We start from the raw sequence: 21669 nt of genomic DNA, 5'->3' as shown, positions 1-21669 counted from the left end.
ATTAGAAAACATAAAAATTAAAGTCTAGGGGTCCCTTAATAATAAAGAGAGGTACTTAGCGTAAGATAGATTTGTGATCCTATCTGTTCATTTCTGTTCTAAGCATCCAAATTCTGTAAGTTCTATTTTAAGTGACTTTATTGTCACCTGGCAACTTAGCAGATTACCCTAAACAAAGGCTTTCAAATTTTGAAACACCTCCAGAATGTCCAGTTAAAAACAGTTTTGGTGGTGTTCTTCTCTGATGTGATTTCTACAGTATCGGACGCCTGCCTTCATAGCTTTGCAAATCACATGCCTGAGAGCAAGGGCTAAATTTGCCGTTAGTAATACCTTTCTTACTGTGTGAGCCACAGAACTAGCACCTTATAGGTAATAAGATGAATGTTTCTCTCCTTGCATTGCTGCAGTTCTTGGCATGAGGTTTGCTGTGATGGAGGGTGTCTGTCTCAGGAGCAGTTCCGCAGGTCTCCATCTCGGACTTGTAACAGTCTGGTTACAGTCTGGTCCCCGTAACGCATATGGGGGCTGGATCCAGCTGCCAAAACCTATCCAGGTGCTCTGTGTCTGAACAGTGACCGATGGCTGTTTTGTAAAGCCTGGGCTCATAAAGGTAGTCTGATCTTCGCTGGGGCCATGGGACCCTGCAGTTCAGCTCCCCACATGCCAGAGCCAGCGCCATGAGCTGCCTGGGCTTGCCGTGAAACCTTAGTCCAGCGATGTCCACCCAACCCTCTGCAGGTGGCTGATAAAGCCACGAGCTGGGTTGTGGCTTAGCTTAACACGCGGCAAAGACGGGAACACATGAAAGTAGAGACAACCCCGTCAGCCCTTTGGAGCTGCTGTGATATGAGATGTATGCCACCGCTCACGCCGCAGAGGCTGGCAGGGCTCCGCTCCAGTGCGCGCCCATCGCAGGAGGCAAGACATAACCGCGAGAGTGCTAGCGCTGGCTGCCAGCCTGAGAAATCCACCGGGCGCCCTGGCCCTGCTCACCTTTGCCTCCCTCCAACACACGAACTAGGCTGGTAATGGAAACAATTTACAAGGCAATAATTTTTAATTCCTCTCACTGATTAACAGCCATAAACGCAGAGGTGGAGCAGAAACTCATCTACTATTCTTCTAAGAAACAAACACTTCAACCATTTATTTGACCTTACAGTAAAAAGGAGCCTGTTACAAAGATTTATCTGAAATTTTCTGCTTGTCTGAGCAGATAGCTAGTTTAAAAAGATCAACACTTTCTGACAAAACAGGGCAGGGCTTTCTTTCATTTTATAAAGACAAGAAAACAATCTTTGACTTTGTAGAATGAAATGAAACAGAGGCGGGAACGCTGCCTTTGCTGGGTCCTTTGCTCAATTTTCCCCCACGTTTTCTGACACCTCCTAAACTATTTTGCTATTTAGTGCAGTCATGATGGTGAGTAGGACTAGAGGACTAAGTGTGTCTCTCCTCCTGCTACATTTTAAGAACCTTTAGAGACTTTTCAGGACATACTTCCATCTCATGTAATTTGAACAGGATTTTTTCTAGTAAGATTTATGATGTTCTCAATTTTTAACCCTATTCCTTTTACAAATGGCAAATTATTTCATTTTGTTAAAAAGTGACATTAGAATCAGCACCAAACCCCAAAATAATCAGAGGTTTTCTGGGGGCAAGATGTAACATGAGACAGGGAAGACAAATTTCCTATGTTACCAGCCTGCTCAGGGCAGCTGAAGACTGTTGTGGCATCTGATGTAACTTGTCCCGGGATGCTTGGAAAGCTTGGGAGGTGATGTCTTGCTACACCCCTGACGAAGCCTGAAGTGCAGCACACTAAGCCAACCCCACACCTGGCCATCTTTCTCTCTGCTGTGCTGGAAGGAGGGACAGGACTGACATAGCTCCTTCACTGGGGGATTCTTCATACTGTAAACACGGCAAATTTTGCCTGAAGTGAATAATGCTTGAACTGTGGCACTTCTCTACTTGTGGAGCTGCTGCATGAGAATCTTAACTGATGCCAGAGTTAGTTCTTTTAGCTTTTGAACTTGACATTTTAACTTCATGTCTTTCTAATTCATTTAACTCTGAGCCACCAGTACTAGAGTCAATTAGATAAGGAGGTTCATTGCGCTGCTGTTCATATCTATTGTGATCCTTCACTGGGTTTTGAGGCTGCGTGACAGGAAGGGAGAGGTAAGGTCTGTCTTCCTCCTGTCTGCACGTTAGCTGTGCCAGGCTGGGACTAACAACACCCAAAATTATTCCTCCAATAATGTCTGCAAAATACTTTGTCATCATTGCTTGGATATGTTGGAAATTATCACGGGCTTGAAGCAGAGATTCAGGGCCTGGGTTTCCTCTTCTTTTTCCTACATCTGCTATATAAAGTCCTTGTATCGTGAGAGTGAATAATCATCCCTAATGATCTCTGCAGACAAGTTCCTGCTTGCTGCCTCTGTCCTTCTAATGTCACGGCCCAGTACTGGATTAGTGCCAGCATTAACAGGCATTTCCTTAACATGGAGAAGTGGGACATCACATGAATATTATCTTTGAATTGCCTCTGGCTGGTTTTGCCAGCCATCTGTCCAAACTGTGCAAAAACCATCATTTGTTTAGGCTGAATATGGTGCTCTGGTTGAGATCTGCATTGCTGTTCCTCTCCATGGGGTCTAACTTGCCCCCTCCACTCTAACCAGTGCGTACCTGACAGGGAACAAAACTTGGCCTGGACATCTCACACGTGCCTTGAATGCCAGGCTGCTCTTGTTCAGAAGGTTGCTCTATTTATACCAAGCAGAGAAGCACTTTCTTTCAAAGCTACTCTAAAAAACAACAAAAAATAATCTACCTTTCTTTGGCAACTAGTACCTAAGAGCCTGGCAGTTTAAGTTCCCCTAATAACAGCTCTAGGAAGTAGGGGAGGTCTGTTTTGTCACCATTTTACAGACCAGGAGAGGAGAAGAACCATCCTACAAGATAAAATAGCCCCAGTAAAACAGAGCACTGAAACAGCTCTTCTGCTAGTTGAGCCAGGCCAGGCATCTTTTGGTCTCGTATCCTGAGTGACACAGGCTATAGGCAAGCACGCTAACCACTGAAACGCTGATACCCAGTCTCCCTCTGTGGTGTACCCCATCTGGCTGGAAGACCTTTGCAACTTCTACCCAACCCATGTAACTGATGGAGTACGGGGCTGCCCTCTCATGCCTGAATACAGACTCAGAAGTCAGGCTTGTATATACATTTTGGAAGGATGCTTCTCAAAATCTTCGAGTAAGGCAAGCTAAAAAGGCTACAATTTCCACAGGAAAAAAACACACAAAGTATGCTTTTTAAAGGCCTAACTATAGTGAAGTATAGTAATTGCCAGCATGTGTATCTTATTTTCAAACTGTAATCCAGCCAATTTCAGCTAATAAACTGGATCGTGTGTTTGTTTACAGTACTCTCTGTTTAAAAGAGAAGTCACATTTATAATAATCACACCCACATGGAAGTAATTTTATTCACGTCTTATCAGTTGTTCATGCTTTTAGAATATTCCTTGTTCCAGTTTCGCTGAAGCAAGAATTATTCTAGTTCAGAATCTGTTTAAAGAAAAAATAGTGAAACAACCTTTTTTGCTAAGCACTGCAGATGAAGTGAGAACTATTTCTGACCAGTACCAGATCTATCCTGGGTTTCTGTTGATGTACAGCTCCGCTATACTCTTTGCCTGCCCAAAAACTGGGCCCTGGGCCCCGTAAGAGTTCGTAGCTGCAGTTGAGTGACCAGCATCACCTTATTTTCCCCGTTTATTCCAGCCTTTCCCAGAGTGAGCACGTTTCAGGCGTTTGACAGATCGAAGTGCTGCTGTCACCCAGCACAACCTTGCAAACAATGTCTTTCAAATTTTGCTCTTCACATTGTCCAGATTGCATCATTCCCATGCAAACTAAGCCAAATTAATGACTTTTTAAAGTCCCTATTGCAAAAGAGCAGAAAGTATGCACATAGGAGTTTAAAGGAGCAAGGACTTGCTGCCAAAAACCGATGGTGAACTTAACATCATATTCTATTGTTTTTAACAGTTGCAAAACAGAATGTTCTCTTTTCCAGTTCATTTAAATTTTATGATGGGCTTAGCCTGAACTATGATTGTATTAACAGAAGGAGGTAAATAGTGATGAGTTTTCTGCTGCAATACATAGTTTTTCATTGTTGTGCTTCAGCTTTCATATGAAGAATAATTTTCCATTAATCTATTCTTTATTGAATTAATATGTTTATATTCCCTATTTTCCTGTATTTTGCAATCCCAAAATAAGTATTTAACCATATAAAAAGACTTTTAAATTTTTCTGCCTGTTGTTCCTCCCCTAACTTCCACATTCCTAGCAAGCAGATCAACTGTGATCAACCCTTCTGAACCCTTATTCCCTCTGAGCGGCGCCTTGCTTCACAAATAGCTTCACTGACATCAGTGCATGTCCTTGTTATGTCTGGCAGCAGCTATCAAACTGTGATTTATCAGCCCAGTGAGATTCTGGCAGTTCCAACAGGGTGACTAGTCTGACAGAAGAACAATTGTTCGTATAGTTTATATGGTCACAAGCCCAACAGAAGTGGGATGAAACAGGGGAAAATTTGGGAAGGTCTAGTGTAAAAGCTAAATAGCTGTGAACATAGATATTAGGATCTGGCCCTTGATCATAAACAGGGCTGTTGAATGCTGTAGGACCGCTGCAAATGTTTTGTGCTGGAAAATAGAGTAGCAGTCTTTTGCATTTGAAGATCACGTGTGTCTGCCAGGATGCTTCATAGATACAAACATTAAGTTTGCAGCCCAGTGCCTACCTGCAGATACCATTTCAGCTTTGTTGCAGAAATTGTTGCAATAGCTTGTATGGACAAATGGAAAATATTACGCCTTGTGGTTTTTCAGCTACAATGTCATGTACTTACACCATGCCTCCCCAAATCATCCTACTTGTTTTGCTATTTCAAAAGAACCACCTTACAATCATTTATCCTTGTGTTTGCTAAATAACACAATAAGAGCTCAGTTCAAATGCAGAACTAATCCCACATTTATCTTCATTTCAGCTAGTTTATTGTTTCATCATGTTTATTAAGTGTTTAAGAGGCCAAAGTCACACTTGTAATAGTCAAGGAATGGGAGTTAGTTAAGATCCACATCTAAAACTAATAAACTTGTCAAAACCTATAGGGCCTGATAATAAAACAGCAGATCGCTTTGTGATGATAACTCCATCCTTACAGAAATCTGTATTTCATAAAACTGGAATTGAGTTGTTAGTTTAGTATGTCCAATTACTGCAAAGAAGGATGCTAGGCACCTGGGAGACTGGCTGTGGGAACGGGTAAGGGCGTGCAAAGCCTTCTAGTTCTCCAGCAGGAAACTTAGTGGGGATGAGTAAAGGCCATATGTAGGTATTGAGGGAAAAGCCACGTTGAGTATTTGAAGCAGTGAATTGTGGTTCTTGTGAATACCAGTTTTGGAAAGCCAAAATTGATCTAGGTCATTCAGCTCAGAGTTGGAGGATGGACAGTGGAAGTCTGAAACTCTGGCTCTTTCCTCCTTTGAGGTGTTTCCCCAGCTTCAGGCTGCTCCGTGACACAAAGAGTAGTCTGGAGAAATTATTGACACTGTTGCTCGTGCTGTCCACTGCTTTTTGGGCACACCGGTCTGCCTTTATGCTGCTCTGGCAACACAAAGCAATCATCAGCCCTTAACGTTCTCACCTGGAGGATTACACCAGCAAGTGACAGGCAGGATGCCCCCGTGAGCCCCGTGCTGTTCTGGGCAGTTCCCAGCAGCTTTTGTTATTTGAGTTCGCAGTGTGAGGGTCCGATGCTCAGCTGGACTGTGAGGGTCAGGCAGAAGCCAGAACAAAGAAAGACTCGCTCCTCATTGCAGCTAATGAGAGATGGGCTGCTGAAGGTTAAGTACGAGTAAAGGAGGCAGAGAGAACTTCAAAGGCTGAGATGAGATGAAGAACTTGAATTTTGCCTTACTTGTGTTTTCCTCACTTGAAGGAACCATGGCAAGAGCCTCTGAAAATGTGTCTGAAACTCTGACACCCCAGGTGACAGGCTGTACACAGGGCTGTCTTGAACTTGCCCAAGGTACATGGAAAAGAGTTCCAGCTTTATACTGCATACCTTTCCATTTGATCAAATGACATAAGTGTTGGTTTGGGGGGGGTATTTTATTACCTCTGGTCCCTCAGATTGTGAAAGGAATACTGGTGGAGGATTGATCGGTTTGGGGTTTTTTCACTATGACAAGAGAAGCGAAGTCTAGTGGAAACTCTGAGTTTCTTAACTCCAAACATGCAGGTGTCTAAGCAGAGCTTGCTTCCTTGCTCAGGCAATACATACTATTTCAAACTGACCCTGAGGGTTAAACATTACTTTGTTAAGGGATACTGCTATGGGAATGTGCAGGACAGAAATGGAAGGTGGCTTTGAGTTGAAGAGAAAGGAAAGTAAGGATTAAATTTTAGCAGTCTTGTTCTTTTACTGATGAGGCCACAGCTAGTTAACTGCAGGGTTTGCAAACCCTGCACTTCTTCAAACTGTGTCACTTCTTTATGTAGGAGACACTGAAAAGGGAAAATGAGGAAATAGCAGAAATTAGAACTTTATCTGTCATATGAAACTAGTTTTATAGTGTTAATGCAGACAATATAGAGGAGTGACAGGATCTGCCTTTAGTATAAGTCTTGTTGAAATAATTAGCACTAAAGAGACGAAGCTTTGAAGAACAGAGTCCTGATATGCCATGAAATATGCATTTCTAATAAGTCATTTAAATTAGAAGTGTTGAAAAGGGAAATTGTTCCAAGACTTCTCCCAAAGTCTGTGGAATAGTTAGATGGGAATAAGGAGGGAGTGTGGGGATGGAAGAGTTGTTTTGGTTTTGTTTTCTTTTTTAACTTAAAACCTGAGATGTAGCTTACCACTTACATTATTGATGAATCCCTTCCTATTTCTCTCATGTAGTCATATGATGCTGACCAAAACTGGGAAGGAAATGTTTGAAATGTGTACCTAAGCCCCTTCTCCCGTTTCAGCAATTTGTATTGTCGGATATAGAGTAATATGAACCAGCAAAACTGCCTGAGGTATTGGTTAACACTGCTCTGGAAGATTTATTACCACCCAAAACATGAGAAATTCTTCTCGGTTGACTGATTTTTATAGTAGTAAGATCTCAACTGAAGAAAAAACATATACTGTGGCAATGTTTGAAAAAATTCCCTTTGTACTACTGTGTTGCAACAGGCTGCCAGCCAATGTCATCCACATGTCTTCCTGGTAGCAAAAAAGATTTTCAGCATTTTTTCTTACTAAAATGAAACATTTTATATATATTTCAAAAGCATCCTGTCATCTTAAATTAGATTACATATATTTAGTTTGACTTCAAAAAGGAAAACAAGGTTCACACCTCTTATAGTTTGGCTTCACTTCCTATCACTCACTTCTCTCCTTTTTCAATCATCTTTCAGCAGAAACTCCACTGTGCCAACCAATTTAAAGCAGAATTCCCTAGATTAAATGGGTCTAAGTTTATACAGCAGAGAATAAAGGGCAGAGTGCTACAGCTGTATGTAGGAGAGGGCCATCAGTAGAGTTGCTCCCACAGACTGGGAGTCTGGAATCTGACTTGCCACATGAGCTAAGCTCACGTGAACCCCAAGTTCATCACAGCTAATGCTTTGCCCGCAAGACTAGAACAAGCCAAGAGAACAGCCAGATAGTCATTGGAGACATTTGCATCATGAGCAAATGGAAAACTACTAAGGCAAGGACATCTTGTGTCCTTGACCTCTGTTTTCAGTTGTACAGCACTCTGTTACCATTAATAATTCTTACTTATATTGTGGAGCTCCACTTTGGACTGTGGCTGTGTTATCCTTGATGAAATAGAAAGACCCAAAAGACTTTTTTCTGCTTAGGGTGCATTTGCCATGACCCATGGACACTGGCAACAGCCTGGTCTCTGGCTTATTCTCTTCATAAATCTCCTCCAGAGCCAGACAGGCTGGATTTCTGGCTGCAGAGCACCACCACAGTGCACAGTGATGAACCCTGGTGGGACCAGATTCAGCCTTAGGACAGACCCCTAAGGTTTAGGGGTCCCTCCTTAATCCAGAGATCACAACTTTGTGGCCATCCAAGAAGGCTTCAAAACAGTTCATCGAACATGCATGAAGTATAAGATTAAATACTTCAAACTCACCAAGTACCCATCATTGTCAAGAGGAATTTTCAACTAGACTGTAAAAAGAAGCTGAGCAAAGTCCTTCTGTTTGGAAACAGTCCTTTTGCTAGAAAACGGGGAGTTTTTACCCCCGTCACCTTCCCTGCCTACCAATTCTTCAGATTGCTGAGCAGCCTCTAACAGTGTTATTTCATCATACCCATCCATTAGCACTGATTTATCGTTTGCTGTATCACACATAGATTGCCAGCTGTCTTTGGGCCTGAATTTGTATTCCAGATCTGTACAACATTCAGCACAACAGATTTAGGGGCTCCAGAAGCAGAGATGAATAATGTCTGAACACAACTCTGCTAGCTCCTCCCGTGTGACTCTTGGAAGCGTGGATAAAAATCTAAATTAATATTATTTTATCTCACTTTTCTCCTTTCATAGGGGCAATAAAGTGAAATGTCTCCCTTCAAAGCTGTTGCACCACTGAGCCAGTCACCCTCTCAGTAACACTCCTGAGAAGAATGGGCACAAAGGGAGCCTGGGCAGATTTTAAAAAAAGCTAACCACTTCCTAAACGTACCGTTGTTCATGAACAAGGTGTTACCCACAACTTCATGCAAAATTCTGCCAGCTCATTTTAGCAGAATAAGTATTGTACATGTGCATATTAAAGATCACAATTTTTTAGCTGGCTATTCTCCTGAATAGCCTGAAGTACTTCATTAAGAGTATAAAAGATAAGAAAATACACAAACAACTCTTTTAAAGAAAGCTCACTGCTCTTAAGTCAATACATGTATAGCTGCCCCTTTATCCTCATAGCACAGAGTCATTATAAACGTAATGACAAAGTAAAAAATATTTTTTTAAAAGTCATAGATGTCACTCAGTACTTCACTAAAATTGGTACTTACAGTAAAAGAAAATGGAGAGTAACTTTACCAAATTAATTATTAAAGTTACAAAACCTTTATCTTTGTAGAAGTTTTGGATTGTTAATTTTGGGAGAGCACCTTTTTAGATGCAATTATATGGCGCATCTGTTTCTATAGCAAAGAAATGATCACTGTGTGCAAATCTAACCCCACTGGTGTTTGTGGGAGATCGTGTTCAGCAAGACACGCAGTTCTGTGCGCTCTGCATCCCTCTTGCGTGTATCAGATGTTGTCAACGTTTTGGCATGGAATTCACTTGCTTCCACTTTTCAGATCCACGCTCATGGCCCTGAGGTGCTGCGTTGCTCCTGTGTGCAGAGCGATCAGACGGTTGCACCGTCCCGCTCCTGCACCTGTTCTGGATGTATTTACTTTTCCTCTACCTCTTCTGAATGCTCTATTGATACCCCAGACAGAAAAGGGGGATTGAGTGGTTTAACAGTAATGTGAAGAGTATTTTGCAACATGGGAGTATGAAACCACAAGTTTTAATGGTTATGGCTAGAATTACTAAAATGCATAACAATAGAGAAGCAAAAGAACAAGTTTAATTGTTTTTATTATAACTGGCAATTTACTAAGAAGCAGATTGTTGTCAATAAAACTGCTTATATGGGTAAAATGGGCAGGAATTGGCTCTACAGCTCTCTAAGGCTGAAATCTAATCACTTTGGTTAATTTGTTATTTATCTAGAACATTTTGTTTATTACTTTATTGTCCTTCACAAGTAACTCTGCGTATAAATTTCTCTGCTCCCTCTCTTCTGATTATGCAGTTGTAGAACCTGAATGTATCAATTTAAGTAATTCAACAGATGCCACTGTCTGTAGCCACAATTTCAAACAGGGTCATAGGTACTTCTCTAAAAAGGTTGTCAGAACGACTCTTCTCTTCCGGCTGCTCTCTTAAATCACAGTCATCGTGTGCCACCCAGAGTTGAGATAGCAGAGCCAGGGCACAGAGTGGGTTTGGAGGGGAGGATGAGTCACCACGGTCCTTGCATGTCAAGCATCCCCTCCCATATTTCCCTAGAGATGAATGACTTTAAATACAACTAAAATATAGATGTGTCTTCCCATGACAAAACACAGGGAGGAAACCAACATCTTCAGTAGCTACATAGATATGACGCATGGCAGAAAACTGATACTAAATATGGTGCAAATGCTTACCCATATATGTTTTATTTACCTATGACTCACTTCTAAACCGATAATTTCTCATCCTGCAAGGGACAGAGGGGAGAGAGGGATAAAGAATGTCAACCCAGTCCCAGCTTATCTTGCTGGCAACACAGAAAGGCTTAACTTAAAATGTTCAATGCTACATTTTGCTTCTTCTGTGGTGACGTCTTCTGGGACTGAAATTCCATCTCCCCCTCTGCATGCGATAACACTCTGCATTTCCATGTGCCCAACAGTATTTTTAGCACATATTGCAATTCCCTAGATGGGAAGCAAAACCACAATGCTGTATCTCAGTCCAATGGTATCACTTCAGACTGCTTCCATGAGCTGGTACTTAAGTCATACATCCTTAATTATATCAGATACATACTAGGATTGCATTCTTTGCCCTGGAAGGTTGCTGTGGTATGTCATGTGTCAAATCACACCATAAGCAAAAAATATTCACTGAATCTTTTTTGGGCAGTTCTTGCAAAATATAACCTACGTGCACATTCCCCTTCTGCACTGTAGGCAGCCAAGCACCAGAAGTGAAATTGGGCTCTGAATCCCAGGGGTGCCCTGGCTGAGTCTCCCCCAGGGATTGATTTAGTCACCCTTTCCTGTACAGCCCCAATATTGGTGGGGTGAGTTCCAGCCCAGGAGCTGGTGACTGACCTTTAGGCACTGCACTGAGCCACCACTGAGCCCAGGCCCTTCTGCTGGCCCTCACCATCTTTTCATGAATGATTTACCAACCTTCACTGGTTTTTCCTTGGGTTTCACACAAGCAGCTCTCCATGTGACCACACAAAATGCTCCTGCGACACCAGGGCAGGGGAGTGTTGGGATGACAGCAAGTAGCTGGATGGTGGGGACGGGTGGACAGCTTCCTTTGGCACCAGAACTGATTTATACTACCTGAAAACATTCATGAAACTACAGCCACTGCTGACTATCAACAGCATGAGTAAGCTACCGAAAAAATCCAGCTTCTATTTGTCTCACTTGGAGACAGGTACAGAAGAAACTCTTGGGAGCTAGAAAGCTCTGGCAACAACCACGGTGTTTCCTGAGGGGAAACATTACAATGCAACCAGGGGTTCACAGAGCCTGGGGAGACACAAAAAGCATCTGGCCAAGGTGCGCTCCTCTGGCCCGTTCCCTCTGACGGCTTGGCTCAGGGAGAGACATGGCGCTGCTGCTGCTGCACAGCACCTGGAGCATATGCAGCGAGCACGGGCGACACTGGGAGCTCTGGGCTGAACGGGGCCTCCTGGAGAGCCCTGCCAGCCTCTGAGGGTCCCGTGCTGGGCACCATGGTCATTCCATGCTCTTCCCTAATCTGGGCCTAGGCTTCCTGAAACCTCTTCCCAGGAGGGTACAGTGCTAAAGAAAAACATTTTTATGCCCATACAGTAGCAGCAGATGATGTATGATGTGGAAATCCTCACATTCACACAGCTCCAAGAGGTGGTCTAGGCAGATGCTGACACAAACATGGACTCTTCTGCCTGTATCTTTCTGGGCTGTCTCATTTTTATGTACATTAGGAAAAAACACAATCTCTAAATTTTCATATATCTTTTCAAAGGCAAAAGGTTGATAAAGAAGAATCCCTTGTGGGTTTGGGTTTTCAAATTGTTTTATTTTTAAAATGAATTTAACGTTTTGAAATTATTAAAAAAGATTCAGATTTGTAACACACTGAGGGTTGTTTCTTTTAACAAACATGATTTCGTTCAACCTCCAGGTTTGCAGAGTTAAGAAAACGGATCCCTGAGTTTTCTGTAAATAAGCTTTTAAAGAAATAATTCACAGTGCACATAAGTAGAAAACGTTTGCTATTTTGCAAGGACAGCTGTAGCAGGAGGGAAAGAAACTTCTGACCAGGTTCCCATCAAATGATGATGTGAGATATGTGACCTTCCTAATAGCATATTGGACAGCTTCTGTTTGAAGAAGCAAGCTCCTGCTGGCATGATTTCAAAACCTGACCATAAATTAGTTCTCATCCACAGCTGTCTGAAACCCAAAGAAATCAGCTCAGGTTCCTCACATTGCTTCATTCTGACAGGAAGGACTAAAATATTTGCATGCCATGAGTACTGTAAGTGTGTGTTGTTAAAACTTGGCTAATAAATAGAGCTTGATATGGTATCATTATCTATTATTTTGATACAGCTCAACATTACATGGAGTAAATATTAGAATAGAAATTACTGATGAAAATCTCTAAAAAGAGGCATAGCCAATGAGCGTTGAAATTCTACCATTCCTCAGGAAAAAAATTATTATGATTGAGTATGGAATATGTATTACGTATGAGCAAATGCTTCAATCTTATAATCTTGTGACTGGTCTTTACTTGTATTTCAGTCCAGTTGGATTCAGTGGAATGAAAGGATCTCAACTTAAAAATAATTGTCTGTAGCCATTGTGGCAAATTTCTCTTTGTTTTATAAACAGATGGAGCATGCTTCCCCAAGAGGAGTAGAATAAAGAAGTAGTCATGCACATTAACTTGTACTGGCACAAGTGCTTCTACCAAGAGTAAATTGCTCACTGGAAAAAATACAGCTATGAATTTGAAGATCATATTCAATGAGCACGTTCAGTTGAAGCCTGATCACAACCTTTGTGTCCTTTAAGTATTCTTAAAATGTAGAAAATCAACAAAAACCTAGATAGTATGAGACACTTTAATTATATATAAATATGTTTGCAAATAATGTTGTGTATATTGCCTGCATTTATTACAAATGGAAACTTGTGCTGGAGACAGAGCTCTGACTTGGCAGGACATCCCCAGCTTTGTTAGCTCTTCCAACATGTCTTTCAGGGTAATTACAAAAGAAGAGAACGGGGTGTGTGTCCTGTTTACATTGATCTGCCTTGTCCTTGCAGCTGTTGGCTGGACATTCTGCAAGAAAGGTCCTGTGTTTTATAATCTCCTGGTTTTATTTTCTAGTCTACCAGAACTCAGGTTTATTTACTTCAGGATATGGCAGAGGGCCTTTCTTTGCATGTGTAAAATGGAGCAAATGGGTTCACCTGTGGATATTTATTTGGGTTGGTTTATTCTATGAGGGGCAGCTTTTTACCATTCAAACAGTGTTGTAGATCTGAACATAAGTGATCTATACTGTTACAAGTTTTCTGAATTGTGATGCTTTAGATTTTAGAACACATAGTCAATAAACACCATGGTGGACGTAGAGCCGTTCTCTGCAGTAATCACTGTGAAGGTCAAGGAGGTCACCAGTAATCCCTGGGAGGAGGATCTTCCTTGTCTAAATGGGAGTGTTAGGGAACCTCCACAGTGCTAAGGATTTTGTCTTCCCTTCCACTGTGCTGTCAAGCAATATGTCATCATTTTGGACAGTGTGTTCACTTCAGGTGTCGTCTTGATTTTTTTTAGTGTTAACTCCATAAGGATAGTTCTGTTTCACCAAAAATTACTTATGCTTCTTTCCACGGCACACCATCCTTGGATTATTACTCCAGTGTGATTACTTGTTTTATTCGTCACTGTTCAGGACTATAATGTTGGAGAATGGAGGAGGAAGGGAGGTGATACTGTAAGCTTTTGTATACTTGAAAGAGCCAGAAAACTAAAGCATCTGCAACCACTGCATAAATAAGCCATTTGACACCTTTAAAAGCTTTGACATACTCTATTTTTGGAATAAAACTAGGATCTCTGCTGACAGCTTACATGCTAAGTTTCAGCTTGATGCAAATTAGAAAAGTCCTGAATAAAAACTGCTAAAACTCAAGAGTGTATAAACACTACCTGATCCTAACTGACATTCAAAATAGACAGTAGTTAAGCTGCAGTACTTATATAGTACACTACTTCATAGCCTGGAAAGATAGAAAGTAATCTCCTTCTTTAGAAGTGCTTTACCAAGTATATGATTGGGTCACCTGAAAGGTTATTATAAATAGAACTACTTGGCTGAATACAAATGACATTATAACTTGGCACCACCGTCTTGGGAAGGAGCCTGTAGTCCTGTGGTGCTCACCAGCAAATCAGACACCTCTATACTCAGTAACAGTCAATTCTGCAATATCAGCTGAAAATGTGGGAGACTGTGCCCTTGTTCTCCTGCTGCCAGCTCAGCCCCTGGGGTGAGCAGCAGGGATCAGCAGCAGGGCTGTCCTCCCCTGCCTTCCCCCCTGCACCCTGCCAGAGCAACCCTGCTCGCCCCCACCCGGGCTTTGCGGCATGGGGAAAACCCACACACATCTTAGTGTCTCTTCTGCTGGACAGAGGGTTCACAGGAAGCTCTGCGAGAGCTTTTTTTTAAATGGCCCTTAGAGACTATGCCAGCATGACCTGCACTGCAGCGCCCCGTCTGCAGCCACATGCCAGATGTCCTGGGTGTTCAAACAGCATCCACATCACACAGCACTGGGAATGCCCTTTGCGCCCATCCGATCCCCTAAGCGCTTCTGGTACGCCTGGAGAATTATGAGTTGTGGCCCTTGCTGCCTCTTGCTGGCATGCAGGGAGCTTCTGGTGTCAGAGTCCCCGCTGACTGAGGATATGTCCTGAAGCTTCTGTCTTCCCCCAAAGCCGCTGTGAAACCTCAGGTATGCTCCTCAGAGGTATAGTAAACGTTTCAGTATGTGTGTGTGACGGGCCTATGCTGACACTAAGGACAGTCGGGGGTCTTGGGAGTTTTTCTCTCCCTCCTGTGGTTTTGGTCTGTGGCTGCCATAGCACAGCACGGTATTCCTTATCTCTACTCCCTCTCACAGCTATTCCAGGCAAGCTGCCAAAAGGCAGCCAATGAGTCTATAGCAGTGTCCAAGGGGAAATTTGCAACTGATAGCAGTGTAGGAAAGTTAAGAAAATCCTCTGGAAGAGCTGGGTTCAGAACTCATATATAGCATGCAGGGGAGAAAGCCCTGCGACACATTTTGAAATGACTGACTTTCTCAAACAACTTACCCTGAGCATGGAAGAAGGGAAAGTAAAGCAGCCCTGGAGGAGGGAAGGCTGAGACTAGGAAAGCCAGGTACCTGCCTGTTTGACACAGAACCCAACAGCTACTGCTCAGCCAAGTGCTGAGCTGGGACACATCAGCGCCTGTGCTCCAGATCCGCAGGTGGATCTGTGCCTGGCTCCTGGCTCAAGCTATACATGAAGAACAGGATTCGGGGGAGAATTGCCCTCAGGGCTTGCTCTGCTGCCGGAACAGCCCCACCAGCACTGTGGGAGAGGCTCCCTCTTCACTCTGGGTTCCCACAGGCTTGTAGCAACAGATGAAAAGCAGAGCCGATTTCCCTTACAGACCATGAAAAGCATGGCAGCAAAGGATCTATCAGCAAAAGCAGCAGCATTCAGTGGGTCAGGGCAGTAACTGCCCCAGCCCTCCAATTCTAGTTACTGTTGTATGTCTGCCAGAGGCCCTTCTTCCCTGGGAGATTCACTACCTCTGTAAGCTGTTCAGACAACTCTCCTATTAATAAGTTAGCCATAAGTAGGGAAGACAATGAGAGTTAGCTAACCAAGATATTGGAAGTAGCAGGCATCGTACCCATCCCATTAAGTCATTACAAGGGGAATATCACATGCTGCATTAAAGATGTGAAATTCTCAACAGTCTTCAAGCATCCAGCTCTTAATCCTGCCCAAACTAACATATGGGATTAATTTTGTCTGTGCCATTTGCCCTATCACTTTCCAGGATGCTCATGCAAATTGTTTTACCCATGAGCTGATCGCACATTTATGACTTTAAAGCTCAAAATCTAGGAATTTCTGCCATGTCAGACATGTCTGTGAGCTAACGTGATTTCCAAACGCTAGGAAGCAGGAGCGCCGCAGTGTGGGACGCTGCCCGAGCCGAGGCCGGTGCCTCTCCGGCGGGGCTGGGCGGCTGGCGGGGCTGGGCGGCTGGCGGGGCGGCCGCGGCGGCGCTGGAGGGAGCTGCAGCCCCGGGTACCACCGCTCCTGCTGCTCAGGCCTCAGGCAGAGAGGATGAGCATACCGAAATCATTTAAATTTTATCTAGCGCTGTCACTTCGGTTCAAGAATGTTCTCTTTTTAAAGCAATCAGGCTAGCTTGTTAAGCCACAAGTAAGCAAAGATTCACAAAGCCATGCTAAACAGAAATCTTAATTCTAACAGTATTTTACAATTTTATAGCTCATCTGACGACAAAGGTACAGAAGCAACTTTCTGAATTAAACACTATGTACTGCCTCCTCATTTGAACCTTCTTTAGCAAGGCACACGTGTTTCTTATTTCCAGTCTGAATACAAATTGGATAAAATTCTGTGTCCAATATCTGCCTCGCTTCCCGATGAGACATGACGAATACAGAGGGTTATCTCCTAGCCTTAACTTTTGTCCCTTGCTATACCTCAGGGAAGATCATGACACTGTTACATCTTGTAAGAGTTTAAGTGAAGTTAACTGAAGTTTAGAGATTGAATAACCAACACCAACTTTCTGGAGAGAAGAAATGGAAACTTTAGTAACTAAAGTCGTGTGGTCACTAAGTTCATTCTCTTCATTTGGTGAATTCTTCTCTTGCCATATCTCTCTCCCAGTGTTTGCATACACTGCATTATCACAGAAAACCTCACTAACTAAAATAGCCATCGTGTTTCTAAAATAGAGGCTAATGACTTCTTTCAACGCAAAGGTCCTGTTCCATGGCAAGGGGTAATATAATATTCAGCTTATTCAGGCAGATAAAAAAAAAAGAGTTAATCTCCAGCCTGGAATGAAAAAATCAGCTGTTGCCTAGGCACCAGAGCCCATGAGCCTTTCACGGTTAGCTGGTACAGGTGTTCTATTGCACCAGTCAGTGATAACAAGGAACCCAAAATGCAAATGTGATGATGCAGGTAAGACAGAACACGTGGCTACCTCGTCCTTCTCTGTACCAGGAATGCCCAAGCAGGATGCATCCCATCTGATGATGTAGCTTCAATCAAAAGTTTACCATTTGCCAAAGATATAATCAAGTATCTGCCAAGACAAAACAACAGCTGGGTAACTTGCATGTAAGTACCTCAGACAAATGAGCTGAGGAGTTCTTTGCACCACTTTTCTAAATGTTTTAAACTCTTCAAAAAATGGGTTTTCCCAAGTACTGGAGGACAACCAAAGAGTGAGTGAGAACTGTAGATTAGTTCATGTAATGTCGGTCATAGGGAAAATAATGTGGCATTAGTTCAGGAGAGTTTGAGTGCACCTTGCACATGTGCTCCTCGGAAAGAGGGAGCTTTTCTCCCTCACAGGTGAAGGCCTATGATACAGGGACTGAATGAGTAAGACAAGCTCAAGTTTGACAAAATTTTCTATTCTCAGCAAGAATAATAAACATAATTGAACTAGCTTGTCAGCAATGGCAGACGGATTTGCAATCATCTGGATTCTTTAGAACAGAACTACCCAAATTTATACCTTAGTCCACCTTCAAGAGAAACGGATGACTGCCAGTAGGGGAGGTCTGATGAGACTGCGGTCATCCCTTACAAGCTCTGAGGCTGTGCAGTTTCAGAACAATCACAACTTGTGGGCACATGTGAACTTCCATCTTCCCTAACGGGTGATGTGGGCAGGTGGCACAGGAGGGTAGAGCAGCTCAGGAGTTAGCTGGCCAGGGAGTCCAGAAGTCATGTAGTCTCTGATTTTGATGATTCACATGGCAAGCGTGGCAAGCTTTCCAACTGAGTCAGCAGAGTAACAGGTGGATTTTGGTGGCATCTTGCCTGAGTTCTGCTAAAAGGTCACTGAAAAAGATGCTTCTTTGTAAAACATTTCCATTTCAATGAATCAGGTCTTTCTGTTGAAACTGAAATGTTTTGCCGAAAACCTGTTGTGTTGGAAAACTCCCAACCATTTATCTCTCTCCCACTCCAATAGAGAGGAAATGGGTTGTATCCAGCCTTTGCTTCCCCTTTCAATGTTTCAGCCATCCCCTGCTTCCTCTTGTGCCCACTCAGGGTCCATTTCACAAAGTACACATCTGTTAAATGGTCTAATTATTTTGTATTGGAAAGTATACGAGATCTTCAAAGACTATGAAGAGAAAGAAACAGTACTACTCAATAAAAGAGACACAGTATAGCTGCATGATGAAAGCGTATTGCCAACTGAACAGGAAATTCAGCCTACCTTTTCTAAAGGACACAGGTCACTTCAATTCCTGAAATGCCACTTTGCACAGGGATCTTTGATACTCTTTGATTGCAAACATTACTAAAGCATTTGACAGCCAGGGAAAAACCCATAGTGGGCCAAAACCACCCCTAACGTTACTAAATTAAACCAGGGCTGATTTTGGCTATGACTGCGTTTTGGCTTCTGACTGCAGAGGAACATGTGAGGTACACTAGGTTTGTCATTACAACAGGGAATTTAGCCCTTTTTATTTTTTTCATTTGTGCATCACTCCCAAATGCCAGTCTCTGTGAGTGTATCTGTTACTTGTAAGCATTTGCTAATCATTTGTGAACAAATGTTAGCATTTGGTTTGTTTCCATCTGTCATTCCTAGTGGCAGTCTGTGCCTGGCCACGTCATTGCACAGAGATGTGCCATTGACTTTTTTCCCCTTCCTGACAACTCAGACTCTTTGGATAGAAGAAACATATTTGTGAACAACTTTAAAATAGGTTGTCAAGAAGGTCATCTTCTGGTTGAAAGGATCAACACCCTGCTAAGGCAGGGTTGCTCTCCCATAAGCACAAGAAAACATGTTCAGGGTCACGTACTGCCTGTGTCCCCCTGCAGTCATACCGGGGTGTTACTGCAGTGTAGGTATGCTTATCTGAGCCAGCAGTGTGGCACGCCAGTGTGGGGTCCAGCGCAGGCTGCAAACTCATCCAGGAATGAGGGTGGATGTGTAGGCTCAGGCAGCGTGTACCTGGCATGAGCAACAATTTTTGGTTGAACTTTACCCTTCCCCCGCTCACCAAAAAATACTGTGAAGTAGCTGGCACCATATGATTTAAAAATTTTAAGCAGCTCAGAAGGGATTAAAAAATCAAGGAAAGGGTCCTTGGAAGGATAAAGAGGGAACATAACAGTTGAGGATACAAAAGCAACCACTGAGGTAAGCAAAGGCACTATCGGCCTCAAAGAATGAACTGGAAATATTATGAAAGGCGATACAAACAAAAAGCCTGCAAACTCTTTCAAAATAAAGGCATTTAGTGTTCATGGCCCTTCGTCAAGGCTTCCAGGCCATGTGGCCAACAAATTCATGAAGTCCTGTAAAATGGCAGTTGCATACCTCTGTTTAGTTTCGCAAAATTGTGTACATTGTACATCCCACAAGTCTTGCTTGTTAGAAGACAGACTCTTTATCCTGTTCTGATTGCTCCATTGCCTGCTACCCAAGTTTATCACTTTGGCAAGAAATGATTGCAGGGTTTACATGCATTGCCTCATTACGCGCAGCACTGCTGCACCCACCCAGCTAGCATCCATCCATGCTAGCAAATCGAAAGCCAGTTTAGATGTGCCTTTCCCAGCTGTGGTTATATCTTTGACTCCGTCGTGGATCTATGAATTACACTGAAATACTTTAGTTACAAACCCTAAGCACCAGATGTATGCTGCCTTTGTCAGAAGTAGGAAAATGTGTTTGCTTCTACTTCGGTGTGTAGTCCTTTTACTGTCTTACAAAAAATAAGAAGAAAAGTTTTTAGCAGTACGTTTGTGCCTGGTTTCGTAATTGTCATGGGTCACAATATTCACCTGAATTAGTTTTGTTCAATGGAACACCTCAGTCTCAAACAGCACAGGATGGCATAGATATTAAAAATTTATGTCCTTGATGTTGCATTAGCTTTTTGTGAAATAATCTTGGCAGAAGGCTATCTCAGTGTTTTTGAAGCTGTTGAATATCAGGCCTTTATAGCTCAACGGAACTAAAAACAAAGACCACATTATGAATTAATTTGTATACTTGCCTACCTACATTTCTATTTCCTTCCGCTTCATCTCTCTGTGCACACTCAAGGGAGAAGATCCTTCGATGTTTCAAGTTGGCACAGCTCCACAAAACAGCTGTGCCAATTACTTCCACTTGGGGACTGCCACTGGGTGTATAGCTGCTTGTACTGCAATTACTATCATTATGTTGTCTCTTGGCACCCAAAGGAAAAAGGTGAGCGAGTGTGTGGGGGACTTTGCTTAAGTGCGGCAGGCCACTTATGCAAACCACTGAGAGCAATGGGGAAGTAAGCACAGTGAGGAGTGAACTTTTTGGAAAACCATTTCTTGTATTTAACTTGTTATGACAAAGCATTTTCTTAATGAAACCTTATAAATTCCAGGTCTGCCAGTTCCTTCAAACAGGGGAAGCATTTTCCAATGTGTTAGATTAACACTGCAGTACCTATTATGCCTTTGCTTGTGTGCGGTTTATACAGATCTTTACCACAGCTCCAGTGCGCAGGAGCTACTTGTGTAATGCCTATGCTGAGAAAAACCGTCACGTGGGTTACCTCCGATTCTGACCAAACAATTCTGAAGATTTGTTTCAAGTGGTCTCTGATGAGATTCACACTCCTTTGACCCTGAATCTGGGAGGGGAGCTCTTCTCCAGACACAAAATCAGAGTGGCCTGAAAGAATCTTGTCTTGTCTGGCAGCTAACGGTCTGAAGGGCTTAAATTTCGTGTAGTTTAGCGTACAAAACCATGGCACCACTCCCACGTGGAAGGCCTCCCACACACTTGCATGCCAACCCACGTGGTAGGTCAGCACCCACAGACAAGTGCTCTGTTACATCTAGTCTAGATGTTGAGTGGCAACCAGTTCAACATAGCATCTCCTCTGAAGGTGACTTGTTTTAATGGTGTTACAGCAGAGGTTCAGTAAGCACCGGCTACTGCGGAGAGGCTCTGGCAGCAGGGATTGCCTCAGGCTTCCCGAGGCCTGCCCAAGCCAAGGGCCGAGAGCTGCCATCGCACAGGCCCTGGCATCGCTCTGTTCTTGCCAGTGAAACAGGCAGGACTACGCTCTTACGCTCCCATTTCGGTATTATTTGCACTTCGTTATTTACAGAGAGTGTGACTGGAAGCCGTGATGAAGGTGCCATGAGGTGACAGGGCGGTGCCACCCGCGGCGCAGGCCCGGCCAGCGGTGCAGGGCAACACCGGCCCGCTCAGAAGGCGGCGCGGGCGGGGCCGTGCCCGCACCACCCGCGGTCCCTTCACCGCCGGCGGATATTTACTGCTCGTGTATTCACTTGCTGCCGTGCCCCGGCCCCGCCGGCCGACAGGAGCCCGCTCCCCGCTCCGCTGGCTGCCCCCTACCGCCGCCCCGCCGAGCGAAGCCCCGGGAGCCGCGGCACGGCCG

This window comes from Falco cherrug, chromosome 9 (genome assembly GCF_023634085.1).
Source record: "Falco cherrug isolate bFalChe1 chromosome 9, bFalChe1.pri, whole genome shotgun sequence".
Classification (NCBI taxonomy): Eukaryota; Metazoa; Chordata; class Aves; order Falconiformes; family Falconidae; genus Falco; species Falco cherrug.
This window is presented reverse-complemented; position numbering follows the sequence as displayed.